The sequence below is a fragment of the Carassius carassius genome, unplaced genomic scaffold, assembly GCF_963082965.1.
Source record: "Carassius carassius unplaced genomic scaffold, fCarCar2.1 SCAFFOLD_60, whole genome shotgun sequence".
NCBI lineage: Eukaryota > Metazoa > Chordata > Actinopteri > Cypriniformes > Cyprinidae > Carassius > Carassius carassius.
Window position 1 is genome coordinate 52,501 of NW_026775084.1, and position 7,500 is coordinate 60,000.

At 38.4% G+C, this 7,500-nt stretch overlaps 13 non-coding genes across 13 annotated transcripts; all 13 read right to left on the reverse strand.

Annotated features, from left to right (window-relative positions):
- Positions 1-356: 356 nt before the first annotated feature.
- On the reverse strand, positions 357-475 carry LOC132135880 (5S ribosomal RNA). Its single transcript, XR_009430798.1, has one exon. It is a non-coding gene; the product is annotated as a 5S ribosomal RNA (ribosomal RNA).
- Positions 476-559: 84 nt separating this feature from the next.
- Positions 560-678, reverse strand: LOC132135601 (5S ribosomal RNA). The gene has a single exon (XR_009430537.1). It is a non-coding gene; the product is annotated as a 5S ribosomal RNA (ribosomal RNA).
- A 604-nt stretch (positions 679-1,282) lies between these two features.
- Positions 1,283-1,401, reverse strand: LOC132134970 (5S ribosomal RNA). Its single transcript, XR_009429939.1, has one exon. It is a non-coding gene; the product is annotated as a 5S ribosomal RNA (ribosomal RNA).
- Positions 1,402-2,113: 712 nt separating this feature from the next.
- LOC132136080 (5S ribosomal RNA) lies at positions 2,114-2,232 on the reverse strand. Its single transcript, XR_009430985.1, has one exon. It is a non-coding gene; the product is annotated as a 5S ribosomal RNA (ribosomal RNA).
- Positions 2,233-2,316: 84 nt separating this feature from the next.
- On the reverse strand, positions 2,317-2,435 carry LOC132135602 (5S ribosomal RNA). The gene has a single exon (XR_009430538.1). It is a non-coding gene; the product is annotated as a 5S ribosomal RNA (ribosomal RNA).
- Positions 2,436-2,928: 493 nt separating this feature from the next.
- Positions 2,929-3,047, reverse strand: LOC132134983 (5S ribosomal RNA). The gene has a single exon (XR_009429951.1). It is a non-coding gene; the product is annotated as a 5S ribosomal RNA (ribosomal RNA).
- Positions 3,048-3,650: 603 nt separating this feature from the next.
- On the reverse strand, positions 3,651-3,769 carry LOC132134995 (5S ribosomal RNA). Its single transcript, XR_009429962.1, has one exon. It is a non-coding gene; the product is annotated as a 5S ribosomal RNA (ribosomal RNA).
- Positions 3,770-4,262: 493 nt separating this feature from the next.
- LOC132135007 (5S ribosomal RNA) lies at positions 4,263-4,381 on the reverse strand. Its single transcript, XR_009429973.1, has one exon. It is a non-coding gene; the product is annotated as a 5S ribosomal RNA (ribosomal RNA).
- Positions 4,382-4,885: 504 nt separating this feature from the next.
- LOC132135018 (5S ribosomal RNA) lies at positions 4,886-5,004 on the reverse strand. Its single transcript, XR_009429984.1, has one exon. It is a non-coding gene; the product is annotated as a 5S ribosomal RNA (ribosomal RNA).
- Positions 5,005-5,088: 84 nt separating this feature from the next.
- Positions 5,089-5,207, reverse strand: LOC132135604 (5S ribosomal RNA). Its single transcript, XR_009430540.1, has one exon. It is a non-coding gene; the product is annotated as a 5S ribosomal RNA (ribosomal RNA).
- Positions 5,208-5,700: 493 nt separating this feature from the next.
- On the reverse strand, positions 5,701-5,819 carry LOC132135029 (5S ribosomal RNA). Its single transcript, XR_009429995.1, has one exon. It is a non-coding gene; the product is annotated as a 5S ribosomal RNA (ribosomal RNA).
- A 603-nt stretch (positions 5,820-6,422) lies between these two features.
- LOC132135041 (5S ribosomal RNA) lies at positions 6,423-6,541 on the reverse strand. Its single transcript, XR_009430006.1, has one exon. It is a non-coding gene; the product is annotated as a 5S ribosomal RNA (ribosomal RNA).
- Positions 6,542-7,034: 493 nt separating this feature from the next.
- LOC132135053 (5S ribosomal RNA) lies at positions 7,035-7,153 on the reverse strand. The gene has a single exon (XR_009430017.1). It is a non-coding gene; the product is annotated as a 5S ribosomal RNA (ribosomal RNA).
- Between the last annotated feature and the right edge of the window lie 347 nt (positions 7,154-7,500).

Sequence of the window (7,500 nt, forward strand, 5' to 3'; positions counted from 1 at the left end):
TTTTTTTTTTTTGCTGGATTATTAGACAATTAATGAAAAGTTCCAAAACTACTAAACAGGCCCAAACCTGTTTCGGTTTTCTAATACTTGGCATTGACTCTTTTTTTTTTTTTTTTTTTTTGCTAGATTATTAGACAATTAGTGAAAAGTTCCAAAACTACTAAACAGGCCCAAACCTGTTTCGGTTTTCTAAGACTGGGCATTGACTCTTTTTTTTTTTTCTTTTTTTTATTTATGCAAAACTCTTAGATAATTACTGAAAAATTCCAAAAGTACTGGGCTGCAAAGAGAGGGCTATTTAAAGATCAGCCACTATAACCGCCAGTGCATTATATAAGTAGAGAAGGAAACCTAAAAGCTTACAGCACCTGGTATTCCCAGGCGGTCTCCCATCCAAGTACTAACCAGGCCCAAACCTGCTTAGCTTCCGAGATCAGACGAGATCGGCCATAGCCAGGCTGGTATGGCCGTAAGCGAAGGAGGCTGCAAAGAGAGGGCTATTTAAAGATCAGCCACTATAACTGCCAGTGCATTATATAAGTAGAGAAGGAAACCTAAAAGCTTACAGCACCTGGTATTCCCAGGCGGTCTCCCATCCAAGTACTAACCAGGCCCAAACCTGCTTAGCTTCCGAGATCAGACGAGATCGGGCATAGCCATGCTGGTATGGCCGTAAGCGAACGAGGCTGCAAAGAGAGGGCTATTTAAAGATCTGCCACTATAATCGGTATTTCCAGGTAGTCTCCCATCCAAGTACTAACTGGGCCCAAACCTGCTTAGATTCTGAGATTGGGCATTGACTCTTTATTTATTTAAAAATTTTTTTGCAAATTTATTACATAATTACTGAAAATTTCCAAAAGTACTAACCTGGCCCAAACCTGTTTCGGTTTTCTAAGACTGGGCATTGACTCTTTTTTTTTTTTTTTTTTTTTTGCTAGATTATTAGACAATTAATGAAAAGTTCCAAAACTACTAAACAGGCCCAAACCTGTTTCGGTTTTCTAAGACTGGGCATTGACTCTTTTTTTTTTTTTTTTTTTTTTTGCTAGATTATTAGACAATTAGTGAAAAGTTCCAAAACTACTAAACAGGCCCAAACCTGTTTCGGTTTTCTAAGACTGGGCATTGACTCTTTTTTTTTTTTTTTTTTTTTATTTATGCAAAACTCTTAGATAATTACTGAAAAATTCCAAAAGTACTGGGCTGCAAAGAGAGGGCTATTTAAAGATCAGCCACTATAACCGCCAGTGCATTATATAAGTAGAGAAGGAAACCTAAAAGCTTACAGCACCTGGTATTCCCAGGCGGTCTCCCATCCAAGTACTAACCAGGCCCAAACCTGCTTAGCTTCCGAGATCAGACGAGATCGGGCATAGCCAGGCTGGTATGGCCGTAAGCGAAGGAGGCTGCAAAGAGAGGGCTATTTAAAGATCAGCCACTATAATCGGTATTTCCAAGCAGTCTCCCATCCAAGTACTAACTGGGCCCAAACCTGCTTAGATTCTGAGATTGGGCATTGACTCTTTATTTATTTAATTTTTTTTTTTGCAAATTTATTACATAATTACTGAAAATTTCCAAAAGTACTAACCAGGCCCAAACCTGTTTCGGTTTTCTAAGACTGGGCATTGACTCTTTTTTTTTTTTTTTTTTTTTGCTAGATTATTAGACAATTAGTGAAAAGTTCCAAAACTACTAAACAGGCCCAAACCTGTTTCGGTTTTCTAATACTTGGCATTGACTCTTTTTTTTTTTTTTTTTTTTTTGCTGGATTATTAGACAATTAATGAAAAGTTCCAAAACTACTAAACAGGCCCAAACCTGTTTCGGTTTTCTAATACTTGGCATTGACTCTTTTTTTTTTTTTTTTTTTTTGCTAGATTATTAGACAATTAGTGAAAAGTTCCAAAACTACTAAACAGGCCCAAACCTGTTTCGGTTTTCTAAGACTGGGCATTGACTCTTTTTTTTTTTTTTTTTTTTTACTTATGCAAAACTCTTAGATAATTACTGAAAAATTCCAAAAGTACTGGGCTGCAAAGAGAGGGCTATTTAAAGATCAGCCACTATAACCGCCAGTGCATTATATAAGTAGAGAAGGAAACCTAAAAGCTTACAGCACCTGGTATTCCCAGGCTGTCTCCCATCCAAGTACTAACCAGGCCCAAACCTGCTTAGCTTCCGAGATCAGACGAGATCGGGCATAGCCAGGCTGGTATGGCCGTAAGCGAAGGAGGCTGCAAAGAGAGGGCTATTTAAAGATCAGCCACTATAACTGCCAGTGCATTATATAAGTAGAGAAGGAAACCTAAAAGCTTACAGCACCTGGTATTCCCAGGCGGTCTCCCATCCAAGTACTAACCAGGCCCAAACCTGCTTAGCTTCCGAGATCAGACGAGATCGGGCATAGCCATGCTGGTATGGCCGTAAGCGAACGAGGCTGCAAAGAGAGGGCTATTTAAAGATCAGCCACTATAATCGGTATTTCCAGGTAGTCTCCCATCCAAGTACTAACTGGGCCCAAACCTGCTTAGATTCTGAGATTGGGCATTGACTCTTTATTTATTTAAAAAAATTTTTTCAAATTTATTACATAATTACTGAAAATTTCCAAAAGTACTAACCTGGCCCAAACCTGTTTCGGTTTTCTAAGACTGGGCATTGACTCTTTTTTTTTTTTTTTTTTTTTGCTAGATTATTAGACAATTAGTGAAAAGTTCCAAAACTACTAAACAGGCCCAAACCTGTTTCGGTTTTCTAAGACTGGGCATTGACTCTTTTTTTTTTTTTTTTTTTTTTATTTATGCAAAACTCTTAGATAATTACTGAAAAATTCCAAAAGTACTGGGCTGCAAAGAGAGGGCTATTTAAAGATCAGCCACTATAACCGCCAGTGCATTATATAAGTAGAGAAGGAAACCTAAAAGCTTACAGCACCTGGTATTCCCAGGCGGTCTCCCATCCAAGTACTAACCAGGCCCAAACCTGCTTAGCTTCCGAGATCAGACGAGATCGGGCATAGCCAGGCTGGTATGGCCGTAAGCGAAGGAGGCTGCAAAGAGAGGGCTATTTAAAGATCAGCCACTATAATCGGTATTTCCAAGCAGTCTCCCATCCAAGTACTAACTGGGCCCAAACCTGCTTAGATTCTGAGATTGGGCATTGACTCTTTATTTATTTAAATTTTTTTTTTGCAAATTTATTACATAATTACTGAAAATTTCCAAAAGTACTAACCAGGCCCAAACCTGTTTCGGTTTTCTAAGACTGGGCATTGACTCTTTTTTTTTTTTTTTTTTTTTGCTAGATTATTAGACAATTAATGAAAAGTTCCAAAACTACTAAACAGGCCCAAACCTGTTTCGGTTTTCTAAGACTGGGCATTGACTCTTTTTTTTTTTTTTTTTTTTTTTGCTAGATTATTAGACAATTAGTGAAAAGTTCCAAAACTACTAAACAGGCCCAAACCTGTTTCGGTTTTCTAAGACTGGGCATTGACTCTTTTTTTTTTTTTTTTTTTTATTTATGCAAAACTCTTAGATAATTACTGAAAAATTCCAAAAGTACTGGGCTGCAAAGAGAGGGCTATTTAAAGATCAGCCACTATAACCGCCAGTGCATTATATAAGTAGAGAAGGAAACCTAAAAGCTTACAGCACCTGGTATTCCCAGGCGGTCTCCCATCCAAGTACTAACCAGGCCCAAACCTGCTTAGCTTCCGAGATCAGACGAGATCGGGCATAGCCAGGCTGGTATGGCCGTAAGCGAAGGAGGCTGCAAAGAGAGGGCTATTTAAAGATCAGCCACTATAATCGGTATTTCCAAGCAGTCTCCCATCCAAGTACTAACTGGGCCCAAACCTGCTTAGATTCTGAGATTGGGCATTGACTCTTTATTTATTTAAATTTTTTTTTTGCAAATTTATTACATAATTACTGAAAATTTCCAAAAGTACTAACCAGGCCCAAACCTGTTTCGGTTTTCTAAGACTGGGCATTGACTCTTTTTTTTTTTTTTTTTTTTTGCTAGATTATTAGACAATTAGTGAAAAGTTCCAAAACTACTAAACAGGCCCAAACCTGTTTCGGTTTTCTAAGACTGGGCATTGACTCTTTTTTTTTTTTTTTTTTTTTATTTATGCAAAACTCTTAGATAATTACTGAAAAATTCCAAAAGTACTGGGCTGCAAAGAGAGGGCTATTTAAAGATCAGCCACTATAACCGCCAGTGCATTATATAAGTAGAGAAGGAAACCTAAAAGCTTACAGCACCTGGTATTCCCAGGCGGTCTCCCATCCAAGTACTAACCAGGCCCAAACCTGCTTAGCTTCCGAGATCAGACGAGATCGGGCATAGCCAGGCTGGTATGGCCGTAAGCGAAGGAGGCTGCAAAGAGGCTGCAAAGAGAGGGCTATTTAAAGATCAGCCACTATAATCGGTATTTCCAAGCAGTCTCCCATCCAAGTACTAACTGGGCCCAAACCTGCTTAGATTCTGAGATTGGGCATTGACTCTTTATTTATTTAATTTTTTTTTTTGCAAATTTATTACATAATTACTGAAAATTTCCAAAAGTACTAACCAGGCCCAAACCTGTTTCGGTTTTCTAAGACTGGGCATTGACTCTTTTTTTTTTTTTTTTTTTTTGCTAGATTATTAGACAATTAATGAAAAGTTCCAAAACTACTAAACAGGCCCAAACCTGTTTCGGTTTTCTAAGACTGGGCATTGACTCTTTTTTTTTTTTTTTTTTTTTATTTATGCAAAACTCTTAGATAATTACTGAAAAATTCCAAAAGTACTGGGCTGCAAAGAGAGGGCTATTTAAAGATCAGCCACTATAACCGCCAGTGCATTATATAAGTAGAGAAGGAAACCTAAAAGCTTACAGCACCTGGTATTCCCAGGCGGTCTCCCATCCAAGTACTAACCAGGCCCAAACCTGCTTAGCTTCCGAGATCAGACGAGATCGGGCATAGCCAGGCTGGTATGGCCGTAAGCGAAGGAGGCTGCAAAGAGAGGGCTATTTAAAGATCAGCCACTATAACTGCCAGTGCATTATATAAGTAGAGAAGGAAACCTAAAAGCTTACAGCACCTGGTATTCCCAGGCGGTCTCCCATCCAAGTACTAACCAGGCCCAAACCTGCTTAGCTTCCGAGATCAGACGAGATCGGGCATAGCCATGCTGGTATGGCCGTAAGCGAACGAGGCTGCAAAGAGAGGGCTATTTAAAGATCAGCCACTATAATCGGTATTTCCAGGTAGTCTCCCATCCAAGTACTAACTGGGCCCAAACCTGCTTAGATTCTGAGATTGGGCATTGACTCTTTATTTATTTAAAAAAAATTTTTCAAATTTATTACATAATTACTGAAAATTTCCAAAAGTACTAACCTGGCCCAAACCTGTTTCGGTTTTCTAAGACTGGGCATTGACTCTTTTTTTTTTTTTTTTTTTTTGCTAGATTATTAGACAATTAGTGAAAAGTTCCAAAACTACTAAACAGGCCCAAACCTGTTTCGGTTTTCTAAGACTGGGCATTGACTCTTTTTTTTTTTTTTTTTTTTTTATTTATGCAAAACTCTTAGATAATTACTGAAAAATTCCAAAAGTACTGGGCTGCAAAGAGAGGGCTATTTAAAGATCAGCCACTATAACCGCCAGTGCATTATATAAGTAGAGAAGGAAACCTAAAAGCTTACAGCACCTGGTATTCCCAGGCGGTCTCCCATCCAAGTACTAACCAGGCCCAAACCTGCTTAGCTTCCGAGATCAGACGAGATCGGGCATAGCCAGGCTGGTATGGCCGTAAGCGAAGGAGGCTGCAAAGAGAGGGCTATTTAAAGATCAGCCACTATAATCGGTATTTCCAAGCAGTCTCCCATCCAAGTACTAACTGGGCCCAAACCTGCTTAGATTCTGAGATTGGGCATTGACTCTTTATTTATTTAAATTTTTTTTTTGCAAATTTATTACATAATTACTGAAAATTTCCAAAAGTACTAACCAGGCCCAAACCTGTTTCGGTTTTCTAAGACTGGGCATTGACTCTTTTTTTTTTTTTTTTTTTTTGCTAGATTATTAGACAATTAATGAAAAGTTCCAAAACTACTAAACAGGCCCAAACCTGTTTCGGTTTTCTAAGACTGGGCATTGACTCTTTTTTTTTTTTTTTTTTTTTTTGCTAGATTATTAGACAATTAGTGAAAAGTTCCAAAACTACTAAACAGGCCCAAACCTGTTTCGGTTTTCTAAGACTGGGCATTGACTCTTTTTTTTTTTTTTTTTTTTATTTATGCAAAACTCTTAGATAATTACTGAAAAATTCCAAAAGTACTGGGCTGCAAAGAGAGGGCTATTTAAAGATCAGCCACTATAACCGCCAGTGCATTATATAAGTAGAGAAGGAAACCTAAAAGCTTACAGCACCTGGTATTCCCAGGCGGTCTCCCATCCAAGTACTAACCAGGCCCAAACCTGCTTAGCTTCCGAGATCAGACGAGATCGGGCATAGCCAGGCTGGTATGGCCGTAAGCGAAGGAGGCTGCAAAGAGAGGGCTATTTAAAGATCAGCCACTATAATCGGTATTTCCAAGCAGTCTCCCATCCAAGTACTAACTGGGCCCAAACCTGCTTAGATTCTGAGATTGGGCATTGACTCTTTATTTATTTAAATTTTTTTTTTGCAAATTTATTACATAATTACTGAAAATTTCCAAAAGTACTAACCAGGCCCAAACCTGTTTCGGTTTTCTAAGACTGGGCATTGACTCTTTTTTTTTTTTTTTTTTTTTGCTAGATTATTAGACAATTAGTGAAAAGTTCCAAAACTACTAAACAGGCCCAAACCTGTTTCGGTTTTCTAAGACTGGGCATTGACTCTTTTTTTTTTTTTTTTTTTTTATTTATGCAAAACTCTTAGATAATTACTGAAAAATTCCAAAAGTACTGGGCTGCAAAGAGAGGGCTATTTAAAGATCAGCCACTATAACCGCCAGTGCATTATATAAGTAGAGAAGGAAACCTAAAAGCTTACAGCACCTGGTATTCCCAGGCGGTCTCCCATCCAAGTACTAACCAGGCCCAAACCTGCTTAGCTTCCGAGATCAGACGAGATCGGGCATAGCCAGGCTGGTATGGCCGTAAGCGAAGGAGGCTGCAAAGAGGCTGCAAAGAGAGGGCTATTTAAAGATCAGCCACTATAATCGGTATTTCCAAGCAGTCTCCCATCCAAGTACTAACTGGGCCCAAACCTGCTTAGATTCTGAGATTGGGCATTGACTCTTTATTTATTTAATTTTTTTTTTTGCAAATTTATTACATAATTACTGAAAATTTCCAAAAGTACTAACCAGGCCCAAACCTGTTTCGGTTTTCTAAGACTGGGCATTGACTCTTTTTTTTTTTTTTTTTTTTTGCTAGATTATTAGACAATTAATGAAAAGTTCCAAAACTACTAAACAGGCCCAAACCTGTTTCGGTTTTCTAAGACTGG